Here is a 16,562-nt window from a genome sequence, read left to right as displayed (position 1 = left end):
GGTTTCACCCTGTTGCCCAAGCTGGAGTGCAATGGCACCATCATGGGTAACTGTAACCTCAGACTCCTGGACTCAAACAATCTTCCTGTCTCAGCCTCCCCAGTAGCTGGGACTACAGGTAAGCACCACCATGCTGGCTACATTGTTTTTGTCTGTAGAGATGACTGGAGTCTTGCTGAGTTGCCCGAGCTGGTCTCAAACTCCTGTCCTCAAATGATCCTCCCAGGCTGGCCTACCTAATACTAGGCTTATAGATGTGAGTTACTGCACCTAGTCTGGAAACAGAATTCTTTTGGACCTGCAATATTGGTTACAGGAGTTCCTTCTAACAATAGTTTGCTACTCTTGTCATATTTTGTTTTACTATTTTGCAATATTTGTTTAGCATTTTTAAAGACAGGAAAAACAGCCTAATGTATTTGGGTCACTGGAATACTCCCTCTGTCATGGCTTCCCTTCCTGAGTCAGAGTTAACCAGTATCCACAATTTTGTGTTTTTTACTCCTAGGGCCTTTTAAATGCTGATCTTATATATATGAAATTATTTTGCATATCTTAACTTTTATTTACACTGTATCATATGGTATATATTATTCTTTAAGATATTTTTTCTTTTTCTTTAGCTGAACTTGCTTTTGAAATCTCAGCTGCAAATACATGTAGTTCTCATTTATTCATCTTAACCCTTGCATTGTATTCTATTCTGTGAAAATACCTGAATGTATAATAGTGGTATTCTTAGTCTCACATAGGCTGTTTAGTGTGTTTTCCATTTGTTTTTCTGTAAACACTGCTATGACAATGCATTCTGGAACACGTTTCCTTGTGAACCTGTAAGTGAGCTTCTTTCAATTATTTACATAGGAGAGAAATTCCTAAGTTACACAAAATGCACATCTTCCACTGCATATTGTGGAAATGTTTACACACACATGATTCATATTCCAGCTGTTTCATCTATTAGTCTTTGGGCAAAGACCTTTATACACCTCACTTTCTTCATCTGTAAAAAGAGGATGATAATAATTACTTACATTTCACTACCTAATTTTTCTAATCTGTGTGATTCTCATGCAAATTAAATGTTATAAAGATTATATATGTTCTCATTTCATACAAAAACTAAAAGAGATCATGTATGCAAGGCAGCAGTAGCTAATAGGTAATTCACTCTTTTCTCTGTACTCTTTGCCTTAGCTTGAGGAATGATTCTTTAATTAGACATTAGTTGGAAGATAAAGGACAGAAGATTCCTTCAGGTCTCTTCAACTCACAGTTTGTGGACAGTTGCCGTATTCAGTCTCCACGTAAAGTATGGGTGGAATTTGCAAAAGTTCCTGGATGGAGAAATATATTATGTAGAATGTTCCTCTCTGGGAGAATTTATAACAACTTTTCCAAAACTAAAGCCTCAAATCTTTATTATATTCTGTTAATGACTCAGTGGACTTTTGGCAGAAAGGGCCAGTTTCCTTTGGTACAAACACTTTTATAGAGGGTTCTGATTAATCTAACCAATGGTCTAAAATCAAAATAACATATGCAACCATTGGCTGAAAAAGCTCACCCGTGGTGTTATAACAATAATTCCTCTCCTTGTTTTCATATATAACCTTTTGGAAACATTCCTGTTGGAGCCAAAATTTCTATATTTTGGAAACTTGGCATATGGATGGATGATGGCTGAAGTATTCCATTTATTTTCCTTTTGGGGAGGACTAGACTAGAAAAAGCAGAATGGTGGTTACACTACTTTTTAAAGTAAAGTTTGTAGGACAACCCAATTTAATGTTGAATAAAGCCTGTTCTTTAGCTTTCACGTCATAACACATATTCATTTCAAAACGTTTTTCCTAACCACCCAATTTAAAGTAGTTGAGATCCCTAGAAGTCACTTTCTCTAACAGGGGTCAACACATTTTTCCGTATAATGACAGACAGTAAATATTTTGGAATTTGTGTGTTATGTGGTCTCTTTCTGTTGCAACTACTCAACTCTTCCACTGTAACACAAAGGCAGCCACAGACAACATGTAAACAAATGAGCATGACTGTGATCCATTACAGCTCTATCCACGGACATTGAAATTTGAGTTTCCTATAATTTTCACATCACAAAATATTATCCTACTTTTGATATTTGCCCAACACTTAAAAAATGTTAAAAAAAAAAAATTCTTAGCTCACAGACCAAACATAACCCGGCAATAGGCTGTCTTTTGAGACCCTCAGTTCCGCATCACTTTTACTGGGTATTTTTGAACATCACTTCTTAGCATCTAAAAAAGGCTATTTATGTATTTATATTACTTCAATAGTGTCATGTGCTAGAATCCAAGCTTTTGTATTAGTCCGTTCTTACACTGCTATAAAGATGTACCTGAGACATGGTAATTTATAAAGAGGTTTAATTGTCTCATGGCTCCATAGGCTGTACAAGCTTCTGCTTCTGAGAAACCTTAGGAAACCTACAATCACAGTAGAAGGTAAAGGAAATGCAGAAACGCCTTACACAGCTGAAGCAGGAGGAGGAAGAGCATGAAGGGAGAGGTGCTACACACTTTTAAATAACCAGGTGTCATCAGAACTCTGTCACAAGACAGCACTAAGGGGATAGCACTAAACCATCAGAAACCACCCCCATGATCCAATCACCTCCCACCAGGTCTGACCTCCAGCATAAAGCATTACAAGTCAACATGAGATTCAGGTGGTAACTTGGTGCCAAACCATATCAGCTCTGTCTGAAATCAGGGACATTATCTGTCCTGTTCAGCCCTATGCACATCACTGCAGTCACTCAGTAAATATGTGTAGAATGTATAAATCTGCAGCTTTCAGGCAGATCAGTTCCCTTACGTGAAGTAATAGCTTAACATAGATAGAATATTGAATTAGCCCAGTGATTATTTTTTTTCAAATACATTTTACATATACTATAAAATGTAATGGTGAAGAAACAGTATAGAAAAGTATTTTTTAAACTTTGGAGTTAAGAAGACCAGGCTTTTAATCCCTGCCCCACTAGTTGCTCTCCCTAAGCCCACTCCCCATCTTCCATGTCCTCTTCTGGACCCCGACAGGTCCACACATAAGGACCACACCAGTCATCTGTCTTGTATTCTGGATTCTAGTTGGGTTTTACCAATGGAGGGAGGGAGAGAATGAAACCAGCCCAATTGTTTATGGTTTCTTTAAATAAACACAGAAATTGATCCCCCCAGTCTTAAAACTTAAGAAAGTTACATTTGTCTTATCTAAGTTCTTTTCTTAGGAAACCAACCAGTAGGCCTCCCAGATTGTATCAAGGAACTGAAACTTATCAAATCATGGCTTTTGGACAATGAGATGCCATAGACCTCATCCATCATGATTTCCTAATTATCCAACTGCTTCCTGTTGACCAACTTCTCTTCCTTACCTCTCCCTGTTTCCTATTTTCCCACGCATAGTTATATCATTTTCCCTGCTATATAAACCTCTAATTTTAGTAAATCAGGGAGATGGTTTGAGACTGATCTCCCATTGCCTTGTTGCAACACCTGATGAATATCTTCTTTCCTGGCAATACTCATTATCTGAGTGATTGGCTTTCTGTGTGGTGAGCAGAAGAACCCAGGCTGGACCCCTGGTGTTTTGTAAGAATGAGGAAAGACTATTTATTCCCTTAGTTTAATCTTAGGTCTCAGAGGATTAGGTCTCAATGTGTTCCTAAAAGAAAGGTATCAGCTTACAGAATTACAAATTTATTGACGCCCTACAATGATAGTTCCTCCATTAGTGGTTCTGGTAGCCTCAGTCCTAGGTGGGCGAACTATCTTCTTAGTTCTAGGATACTGTCCTTTCCTATACCTTGCCCATGGTATTAAAAATAGTCTCTTTATTAAAATTTCAAACAATCCAAAATTCCTTCTGAGCCCCTGAACTGATCTCAGCAATTTAAAGAGAAATTGCTTGCAATTAAATGGTAGCTCTAACTAAACTATTACTAGTTGAAAATCTGGTTGCCTTCTTTGAAATTGCATTCAAACAATAAATGATTCTCCTTGATAATATAATAATTTTACACTTCCCTGCAGAGTTACAAACTGGAGTGCCCACATGCTATATTGTCCCAGCTTGCTGAAATATGTATATATACATATATATATATATATGTGTATATATATATGTATGTACACATATATATGTACACACACACACACACACACACACACACACACACACATAAACTTTTTGTCATAAGGTATTTAAAACCCAGAAAATTTACATCGAAATCAGAATTTTCAAATCTCTTAAACAGATGACACTTCCTGGCCACACCATTCTGGTGCACTTTATGACCATTATAAATGGGAGCTGAGCAGCAGTCATACTGTCTATGTTAACATTTCACTTGACAAGTAGCTTTGTCCCCACCACTCCTGAGTATGCAGTCTTTCCAGTTCAGGATTTTATGTGAGCCACCTGGCCCCTGGGGACATTTTCCTAGAAAAATAAGAGGTAAATTCATCAGCAAAGTGGGAGGCTGGAGAAGGAGGTGTTGGTGGTTTTTAAGAGAGCAATCGTGTATGACAGTCACTTAGGTGAGAGGGAAAGTGAAAAGACCATGGGACAGTGGCAGGGAGGGGCACAGCAGAATTGCAAGGTGAGACTGCAGGTCCTCTTCGGGTTTTTGGCCATACATGGAACATATAACTCATGAGCGGGGCTCTGTGCGTTTATCCACTCCCTTCAGCCTCTGCAGGCAGGTATGGGAGACGTAGCAAGTTGGATTTGATCAGGCCAGGGTTTTGCTCTGAGAGAGTCAGAGAGATGAGGCTTTTTGCGAAGGAGGAAACATAATGCTAGGTAATGGAATTTGGGTGGATCAAGGAAGAATTGAGGACTTAAAGTGGGGACGATGAACAGCGGAAAAGGGGAGCCTCCTAATTAAGAACACTCACTTTGTGCACTGCAACCAGGCTGCAGAAATTCAAATCTCAGCTCCACCACACTAGCTGGGTAAGGTTGGCCATGTTACTTGACCTCCCTGAGCCTTTCTTTCCTTGTCTGAGATGAACTTTAATATCCCTCACCTCATAGGGCTGCTGTGAAGATTGTAAAAACGCAATACTCACATGCACACACACACATACACACACAGAGATTGTCTGGCACGTTGTATGTGCTACAATGATACTTTTTCTTCCCTACACTGATTTTGATTTAAAGAAACACTTACATGTACTTGTTCAATTGCAAAATATTTATTGTTTATCTATGTTTACAAACCTGCACATCCTGCTTACAAAAACATTAATTTTTTTTTTTTTTTTTTGAGACAGAGTCTCACTCTGTCACCAGGCTGGAGTGCAGTGGCACAATCTTGGCTCACTGCAATCTCTGCCTTCCAGGTTCAAGCAATTCTCCTGCCTCAGCCTCCCCAGTAGCTAGGACTACAGGCTCACGCCACCACGGGCCCAGCTAATTTTGAATTTTAGGTAGAGATGGTGTTTCACCATGTTGGCCAGGATGATCTCAATCTCTTGACCTCATAATCCATCCACCTTGGCCTCCTAAAGTGCTGGGATTTATTGGTGTGAGCCACCATGCCCGGCTCAAAATTAAATTTTTTAAAAAGAAACTACTAATCTATCTTCCAAAGTAGCTGTGACTTTTGCATTGCTACCAATGAATGAGAGTTCCTGTTGCTCCATATTTTTACTAGAATTTTGTGTTGTCAATGTTTTGGCTTTCAGCCATTCTAATAAACATGTGGAGGTATTTCACCATTTGCAAATCCCTAATGGTATATAATGTTGAGTATTTTTCAATATTCATATTTGCCTTATGTGTGTCTTATTGGTGGATGTCTGTTCAGATCTTTGTCCATTAAAAAATTGGTTGTTTTCTTTAAAAAATGTTTATTTATTGAGTGTTGATAGTGTAAAAGGACATTAGGAGGTATGTTGTGGGGGGGCAGAAAGAGAAATCAGGAATGAAGCTTATCAGAGGCTGAAAAAGCATCTTTAAGGCAAGCAAAAGAGATAAGCCTCATAAGGGAAACACAGAGAAGGCTCTGGATGGGTGGTGGTCCTTGAAGGACCTGGTAGGTTTTGAACATGAAGCAAGAAGAAACAGGCAGCTACTATGTGAAGGACAGCAGTGGGTGCTGAGCCTGGGATTTCATGGATTTTTCTGCATTGCCTTTGAAGCAAAGACAGGCATTGTCCCAAAGGCTGATTCATGGAGAGAATTTCTGATAGTGTGCCAGTCCAAGGGAGGAGATGTTTTTGATGAGGTGGAATTTTTCTTTACTAATGAGTGTTTGTTTTTAAGAAAAAAAAAATAAGGCATATACTTGGTAAATATTTCAAGCAGTAAAATGACTGTAGAATGTAATAAACTTTCCACCCTACTCTGGGTTCCCTTCCAGAGCAATCATGGTTGCCAGTTTTCTCATGTCTGTGAGAAAAATATTCTATTCAATTGTAACATATTTATACATATATTTTTAAATATATGCACTAAAATAAACTATACTATGTTTTGCTATTTTTTCGTTGTAGGGATTATTCTTAATAAGTCCATCTACAAAGTTTTTCACATTGGTACGCATTCATGTGTTTTTTAATCTTTTGCTCTTACAACCAAGGTGACCATAAAACTCATGACCGTAATTCTTTTGTATATGGGCTGGTTGCCTGCAGGATAAATTGAGATGGTTAGTTAGATTATGAACTTTGCAAAAAATTGTGTATTTAGAATACTGGTAGATATCGCCTAATTGCCCTCTAATAAAATTATACCAAACAATGCTCTCACTAATGATGTAGGATGGAGAATTACTTCACACTCTCACCAACACTAACAATGTTTCATCATTTTCCTTGTATAAGGTAAAAATACTTTTATTTCTGTAAGTTTGAGGGTGGTTAAACATCTTTATGTTGAAAACCCAATTGTATTTATTTCTTTTTCTAAAGAGCATTATTTCTTCATATTTCTATTGAGCCAATGTCATTTATTATTTGTTTAAAAAATTATTTGTTATGGTCCTCTGTTCTTTGTCTGTTATGTATGCTACAAATATTTCCCAAGTTGTCTCTATACACTGATTTTGTTTATAGTATTTCTAGATAAGCAGATACTTATAAATATTAACAGGTTATATTTATTAGTCTTTGGGGATTCTGAATTATATAACTTGTTTAGAAAGAACTTACTACTGCAAGATTACAAAAAAATATATTTTCATCTTAATTTTGATTCATCTGGATCCAAATTTTTGTGTAAGTGATAACTTAAGAACTCACTTTAATTTATTCTTTTCTCAGTAGTATGTCCCAGCACTATTGACTGACTATGCAGTCTTTAACAAGCTGATTTGGAAGGCTGGCATTATCATAATCTAAATTTTTACATTATTTGAGTTTCATGCAAGACTCCACTCTTTTGCTTTGAAATTTCTATTCATTCACTAGTATCAAATTTCATTACTTATGTAAGCTTTATAATACTATGTAATAATGTTTTCTTACCTTTATTTTCCAAAATTTTTCTGGCCAATCTTTATTTGAGCTATAAGTTCAGCATGTCTAGTTTAATAGAAACAATTATTTGGTAAGTTTATTGGAATCACACTTAATTTATGAATTAACATAGGATAAATTAGCATCTTTACAATTTTGCATTAATTTTACAAGAACTGGGCATGAATTCTCATTAATCCAAATAGTATTTTATGTTTCTTGGTTCACAGTAGAAGTTTTTTAAACTTCTTTCTATGCCTTATGAGAATATTTGGAAAGTTTATTCATACAAAGCTAGTGCATTTATAATTATCTCTGAGCATTTATTTCTTACTTTGCGTCTTTTATTTAATGGCTATTTCTTTGAGTAACATCAAGTACATCCTATGTGAGAATAGTAAAGCCATCAGGGTTTTAGAAATTAATTTCTAAATTCTCCTAACATGCTTCCATTATTTTTAAGAGTTTACCCAGTTGATAATTTTGAGTTTTTCAGGCTTATAAAATTTTCTAGGTATTTGTAAAGGATAGACAATTTTTCTTGTCTTTTAGGATTTTTAAACCTCATATTTATTTGCCTTCCCTCAATTTATTGGAAAGAATTTCCCACAACATATTGGGTAATAGGGATGATAATCAACATCTTTATCTTGTTTCTCAATTTAATGGGAACTATTTTGTGTTTCACTGTTAGACATGTTGCCAATGAAATTATTTTTGAGATAATATTTGATATTTATTAATATATTTTGTTGCATTTCTTATATATTCTAGAATATTATGCCTTATAGTCAGGTTTTAAAATTTGTCTGCATGAGGTTAAGCAAAATAATGTATCATATATTTTTTAATTTCCTTCTTTGTTTTTTCTCTCTATGCAAAGCATTTTATTTGGGAATACATGTATATTTTTTAAAAAAACAGAATTATACTTCAGAGCATACACCCAGACCAGGATGGTCGTTGGTATATCTAAAGAACAAAGAGAAGGTTGGGAGTTTTGTTCAACAGACAAATGCTGCATACTGTTGTGAAATAAAGCCCACTGGCACTATGAAGTTATTGAGAGTTGGCAGGCTCTGATTGGTCAGCGACAGTGTCAGGTTAAACTAGTCTTAGAGCTCTAGCAGATTGTTGTTTCAGCAGCCACTAAGTAAAACTGGTCTGAGGGTATGGCCAGCTGTTTCAGCAGCTGGGCTTTGGATAATTTGTGGAGCAGGTGCTGTGCACCCCGAGTGCATTTTCTGCTTGGCCTCTCAACTCTGATAATATAGTTATTTCTGTCTCCTTTGGCTTACATTGCATTACATCTATTTCTATATAACTTTTAAAGAAATAAGACTTGATCAATATTCTCAGTTTTATTTTGTTTTTAGTTCTAACAAAGATGTTCCATGTATGCAGACATGGTGTAATAATTCCTACAATCTCTCATTTATCTTACATTTATTGACTACTTTTGATGTATTCAACACTATGCCATGTGATGTAGACAACAAAGAAACATTCAACTTGTTTCCTTTCAAAGAGTTTAATCCAATGGACATGTTCATCAGTAATTAAAGCATAAGAGTAGTATCAACCTAGAATTGATGAGAACATTGAGAGATTTAAAGTCTAAACTAGGAAGTAGCAGAGCAGGTTCTTAAACCTGGTTCTCTTGGACATCAAGATAAATCCTACATAGGAACGTGTCTTCAAATATATTTGTAAGATATATTTTTTGAAAGATACACTTTCTGAAGCTTTATATATCTGATAATTTCTTTCTGTTATTTTAATAAAACACACACATAATTTCTTTCTGTTATTTTAATAAAACACACACACTCACACACAATACCATATTTGTTTGATACAGAGTTCTTCGATCACAGTGTTTATCTTTCATAATCTGCTAAACTTCTGGAAAAGTCCCCTGTCAGATTTACTTGTTCCTCTGAAAATAATCTGCTTCTTCTTACCCCAATTATCATATTTTGCATAGAATTATTTTTATTTTCATTACTTTTTGAAATTCTAAAATTTTACAAAATGTATCCCTACATAGACTTGATTTTCTTAATTTTTACCTAGACTATGGTGAGCTCTTTCAATATGTATACTCTGATTTTTTTGGTTCAGAAAATTATATTTATGTCTTTCAAAATAATTTTCTTTAATTTTTGTCTGTAAAATTATAAAATACTGAGTAATTAAAAGCACTCTCCCACTTTTAAATAGTGGAATCTGGATAACTCATAATATCTAGTTTACTGCTAAACTTTCTGAAGGTAAGCAAAATGAGCAAGGAACTTGGACCAGCAGGAGCTGTGCACTAAAAGGAAAGATTTTGTTTACCCTGGGGGAAATTTTGATATTAGCACTTCAGAATGTAGAACATTCTTAACAGAAAGAGAGAAGTTAAAGGGTAAGAGACATAACAAATGTAATGCAAGATAGAGTATACGTATAATCAGCCTCACAGAAAAGGAAAATTGAGACAATGGAGGAGAGAAAATATTAAAGTGATAATGGCTATAAATTTTTGCAGAATAAAGATTAAATACACATATAGAGAGCATAAAATATATCAAGTAGTATTAAAAATGTATATATACCCATAAACACTCTAGTAAAACTTCAAGCTATGAAAAGTTAGGAAAAATATAGTAAAAACAACCTGATGTAAAAGACAAATTACCCAAAAAATTTCAATTAATCTGATAGTAATACAGACGAACTGCACCAATAATGTTTTTAGCTAGCATCTTTTCTTCTCATTTATCATCTTTTATTTGAGTTGTCTCCTTTCATTTTATTAAATACTCATTTTCTGTTTTCTGAAGTGAGTCCTTTTCTGTTTAGATTTTCTTAGATTTGAAAGGGGACTGATTTCCTTGTTTGGTGCTAGATAAGTAAAAATTTTTTTGCCACTTAACAAATTCGACCAAACTTCACCAAAAACATGTGGTTTGGATTTTCTCATGAAAAATTATAATCAGACTGCAACAGCTCTTTCCAACAATGTAGCCACCTCATGCACAGATGGAGACAGAAAGCAGTCCATAAATTTGTAATATTCTCCGAAATTAATAAAGCATTGGTTAACATCTCTATTTTCACAGCTACTACCATCTTGTATAATTTTTTAAATTTCCACAGTTCATTGGGAAAGTTGATGAAGGAGAATCAGACACCTTTAATAACCAAAATACACTAAAAGTTTTTTCTTTAACTGTTTTCCAAACTAAAACAGTAAGAACAATAACTATTCCATCACCATAAAAATTGCTAGTGTATACACAGTTCAAAAAACAGTGGTACTTTTCCTGAGTAATTGGCTTGTTGAATCATTGCATTAACGGCTCTATAATTGGCCAAGTTTTTCTTTTTGCTCTCACTAATACTTGTGAGACTCATTTAGTAGCAATTTTTCTAGTAGGAGATTTCTAGGAATCAAATAATGAAGAAAGTTAAAGGAAAAATAATAGATGCTAAGTTGAAGGGGCAGTAAGATTGGATTTTTATTTATTTATTTATTTATTTTTTGAGATGAAGTCTGACTCTGTCACCCAGGCTGGAGTGCAGTGGCATGATCTATGATTGCTGCAGCCTCCACCCCGGCACCCGCCACCGGCTGTTCAAGCAATTCTCCTGCTTAAGCCTCCCAAGTAGCTGGGATTACAGGCATGCACCACCACATTCGGCTAACTTTTGTATATCTAGTAGAGATGGAGTTTCCCTATGTTGGCCAGGCTGGTCTTAATCTCCTGACCTCAGGTCCACCTGCCTCGCCCTCCCAAAGTGCTGGGATTACAGGCATGAGACACCACGCCCAGCCAGTTGGAATGTTTTAACAAGAAAAGCAAAAGCAACAAGGAAATCACAATGGGCATTTATGAAGATCTTATTATAAACTAGGCATTTTACATGGAATTTTCCATTTAATTTTTAAAATAAGTGCATGCACTTTATTTTACCTATCTGTGACTGAAATTTTAGGCATATTGACCTTTCTCTCTGCAATGTATATATCCACTATCACTTCTTTTTAGCCAAGAATTAAATAAAATTCATACATGATTCTTTAATTCATTCCTTCTTCATTCAATAGATATTTACTGAATACCTAGCATACTAGGCACTGTGTCACCTATTGAAGATACACTATGAATAAGTTTCATGTCTTTGCAGGGCTTATGCTTTGGTGGAAGACATGACCATAAACAAAATGTAAATAGATGCATAATGCAATGACTGATAAGTGCTAATAATGTGAAAGGAAAGCAGGTGATGAGATAGAGAGGTGATGGGAAGGCTGGTTTAAAGAGAGTACTAGGGCTTCAGCTACACGAAGGAGATAAGAGCAGACTCAGACTTGAAAAATAAGAGAGACCCAACTGTGCAGTGATCAGAGGAAGAACATTTCAAACAGAGAGACTGGCACATACAAAGGCAGGATTAGGAGAGGGCATTTCTTCCTTCATCAAATCGATGAGACACTATTCTGGTTGTAATATAAAAGCCAAGGGGTAGAGCTGCCTAAAGTGAGAATGGTGGCAGATCATTCAAGGATTTGCAGGTCTTGACAACAAGTTTACATGTTATTCCAAGAATGATGTGAAGCTGTTGCAATATTTTACTCACTAGAGTGACATGATATGATCAATATTTTACCAAAATTACTGCTGCTGCAGTTTACAGAATGGATTGTATGGGGAGTAGAAGGTATAGGTGAAAGATACACTATGTAGACGTTGCGTTTGCCAGAACTCTGTAGTGCCAATTATCCTGTAGTGTAGGAAATTTCAAGTTTGACAAATCTCACTGTACCATAGGTCAAACAGAAGAACAAGGCATTATGCTGTGATGCTCACTACCACTGATTTAAGATGGATTTACTAGTTTCTGGGGCTCTTCCTAGCCTATCTGGTTGTTGTTTTTGTTTGTTTGTTTTGTTTTTGTTTTTCGGTTTTGTGTGTTTGTGTGTAAATTCATAAATAGTACCCTTTTTGAGTGACATGCATAGGAAAGGTACTTCTGGGAAGTCACAACCCAACTAGACATATAGCTTAACATCATATGTTTGTGGCATAAAAGAATTAAACCATTATTATTATTATTATTTTGCTTATGAATCTGCAGTTTGGGCAAGGCTCAGGAGGGGTAGCTCATTTGTACTCCTTCAGCCTCAGTGAGAGCCACCTGACCTGTAGCTACAGATTATGCTTTCAAGATGGCCTACTCACAGGATTGGGTGAACTGTGTTTGGTTGTCACCTGGGAGCAGAAGTACCTATGAGTTATGTCTATGAGCCACGATCCTAGATTATTCTCTATTTGAGACTCTCCGCAGTCTGCTTGGAGTCAGCCAGCTACAGGACGGTAGCTACGTTCAAAAGAACAAGGCAGAGTGTACGGCATTTTAATGATCTAGCTTCTGAAATTACATAGCATCAATTCTACTAATTCAATTGGTCTGGGCCAGCATGTCCAATACAATAGCCGCTATATAATGGCTATTTAAATTTAAATTAATTGGAATTAAATAAAATTAAAGTTCAGTTGTACAGTCATCTTAGCCACATTTCAATGTCCAATCGGGCTAGTAGCTACTGTAAAAGACAATACAGATAGAACATTTCTATCATTGCAGAATGTTCTGTTGAGCAGCCCTCATCTAGGAAGTCACAAAGACCCACTCAGTTTCAAGGACAAGTGACCTAGAATACATCACTTCCTGGAGGAACTGTTAATGTTGCAATATGTTAAAAAGATGTTGGAGATACTGTTGTGGTCATCTTTGGGAAACAGAGCTTGCCACAGTATTTCAAGTTACAAAAAAACGTGTAGAGTTAAATTATATCAGCTGGTTATTAGTACTGCAGCTTAATTTGTGCCTATTCCATGACTCAGCAGTTCTACTCCTAGGTATCAAATAGAAATACTGATTTTATACCAAAAAGACAAAAGCAATAATTAACATAACAGCAGTTTTTTAAATTGCTAAAAATTGGAAATCACCTAAATGTCCATCAGTAATAAAATATTCAAATTATGAATTGTTTCTTGGTTCTGATATATATTAACCATGTTTCTTATGTAAGTTGCAAAATCACTCCAAACTTGTTTTATTAACTATAAGTCTCCTTATCGGTATAATAATGCAATCCTACCCCCTTGAGATGTTGTGAAAAGTGATGACGATCACATATGCAAAAGCACCAAGCAGTGTATGGTTAGCAGTCAGTGTTCCTGTCTAGATGAGACCTTGCTTTGCTTTGTTTTGGTGAGACAGAGCCTCACTCTCTCACCCAGGCTGGAGTGCAGTGGCATGATCTCAGCTCACTGCAAGCTCTGCATCCCGGGTTCCAGCAATTTTCCTGCCTCAGTCTCCCGAGTAGCTGGGACTCCAGGCATGTGCCACCACGCCCCGCTAATTTTTGTATTTTTTAGTAGAGATGGGGTTTCACCATATCGGTCAGGCTGGTCTCAAACTCCTGACCTCATGATTTGCCCTCCTCAGCCTCCCAAAGTGCTGGGATTACAGGTGTGAGAAACCACGCCTGACCAGACCTTGCTTTGAAGACAGTGATTGTCATACTGTGAGTACTCAATATTTGTAAATCAATAAATGGATATATGAATGAATCTTGTTTCTTCTCTTGCCTGTATATAGTAATCTCCTAATGAAACTCAAGTCAATGAGATCCTGTCCTATGTTTAAACCTAGTACTCCCTACAGGACTTCTTTTTAATTATTGATTCCATATTTGTCAAGATAATATTGGAATCTTAGAAAAGTAAAAAAGAGGGAGAATGGTTATGGATCCAGTAGCATCCAGTGGCTTACCATTGCTCTGGGAATTACAGCTGGAAGTCTCTTGAGAAAATGACACCCACATAAAATTCCAATGCTTCAGGTTTCAGTGAGGGAGGAAGACCGCAAATATTACCTTCCTGTTGGTGTTTGGGAACTTCCACTTCACGTCCAAACCAGAAGCAGGAAGCTTAATGCTTGCTAAGCAAGAAAAGGGAATAGACTAGAAAACATTCCAGCTGGGGGCTGGTGTTGGGATAGTTCTTTCTTTGTCTAGGGCATTTCTTTCAATCCTGCCAATAATGTGAACCTGCCAAAAAGGAAACATTCTCTTTAACAGCATGTAGCAAAAATGTCTCAAACATTTACTGTGTGCTGGAATCCAAACCCAGGTACCTCTAGCTAATTGCCACATCTATTCTCTTTCTTTGTTAGCATTTGGTTTGGATCTAGGGTTAGAGAGATAGCTAGGACATTGAGAATGGAGGCTAGAAAAACACAAATTTAAAATATATAGCTCAAAGTGGAAAGGATTTGGTGCCTTTGTCAGGTTAAAAAAAAAAGGGCTAGTGAATTGTTAAATGTCTCCTCTATTTTGGTTAACCACCTAAGTCTCCTGGAGAAAGCCACAATTGAATGGCACATGAAGAAGGACAGAAACGGACACTCCAGGTGAACAGAATAGCATGAACAAAGATATGAAGCACTGAACATATGATATATTTTGTAGGGAAAGTAAACAGTACTTTTGGCTGACACATATTAAGATAAGAAGCAAGGCAAAGAACACAGAAATTTATGAAACACCTACTGTGACCTAAAACCTGTACTAAGCCCCTCTCCTATGTTATTTGTTTTACTTAATCATGGAGATGAAGATAATTGTAAAAGATCAAACTGCTAGAAAGCAGTGAAGGCAGAATTCAAAATTTGTTCTGATTCGTTCCGAGGACATCGCATTTTGGACTATGGAAGATAAGGCTTGTAAGTTACTTTGCGGTAGACAAAGCAGTGCCTTAAATGTAAATTTAAGCAACTAACTTTAATTTTTAGAGCACGTTTGAAGCATGATTCCAATGAGACTGAGACCCGCTATGCTGACAGTTGTTAGCAGAGTGAACACAAAGAACACAGATCACCCAGGCCAGGCAGTGAGTTACCCATAAAGCCTGAGGTCCTGGGAGAGCCTGTTCATTCATTTGCAAAGCCCTTGGCAATGGTGTAAGTGGCTGTCTCCGTTTTGCATTATTCACAAGAGAAAACTGGAACGGAGACCTAAATGAGGTCACTGTCAGAATCAGAACCAGGACTGGAATGAACTCACAGGTCACTTGGATTCTAATTATGCTCATGTCACCTCTTGCTTACCTACCTAGGCATCTAGCCACCCAATCTCAGGGTTTCTCTTTTGAGTGAACTTGGAAAATGTGAAAACAGACCAATTTGTCATCTTGTTTCATTTGGAAGAATTTTCTTACATGGATATAAATATCAAAATTTCCCCTAAGCCTTTCTATATTCTTTATAATGCACACACTGCATATCACACATCTTGAAGCCTAAAAATGGCAGATACTCACTGTCCCCTCTCACCCTTGCATCTCCATATCACTTCATCCTATATTTATGATCTTTAGTGCATGTTGCCTTGAATGAGTAAGATATCTATGAAGGCAGAAATTATCTTTTCTTAAAAAGAAATCTCCAAATATATCACATCTATTTTAGGCTGTTTCTAACTTTCAGTATTATAAACACCAAGATTACACATTTTGGTACCTAAATCTGTATGCATATTTATGACTTTCTATTTTCCTAGAAGTGCAATTGCCATTATCTAACATTTTTAAAGCCTTAAAACATTTTTTTTCCAATGTGTGCTCAAAAAGTTTCAGCTGTTATTCCCATCAACAAATTAAAATACTCTCATATTCACAAGAGGTGGTTTATAAAGGCATTCCTGGCCAGGCGTGGTGGCTCATGCCTGTAATCCCAGCACTTTGGGAGGCTGAGGCAGGCAGATCACGAGGTCAAGAGATCAAGACAATCCTGGCCAACATGGTGCAACCTCATCTCTACTAAAAATACAAAAATTAGCCAGCATGGTGGTGGGCACCTGTAGTCTCAGCTATTCTGGAGGCTGAGGCAAGAGAATCACTTAAACCTGGGAGGGGGAGGTTGCAGTGAGCTGAGATCGTGCCACTGCACTCCAGCCTGGCAACAGAGTGAGACTCTGTTAAAAAAAAA

This window comes from Cebus imitator, unplaced genomic scaffold (genome assembly GCF_001604975.1).
Source record: "Cebus imitator isolate Cc_AM_T3 unplaced genomic scaffold, Cebus_imitator-1.0 Scaffold13, whole genome shotgun sequence".
NCBI lineage: Eukaryota > Metazoa > Chordata > Mammalia > Primates > Cebidae > Cebus > Cebus imitator.
Note: the sequence above shows the minus strand (reverse complement) of the source record.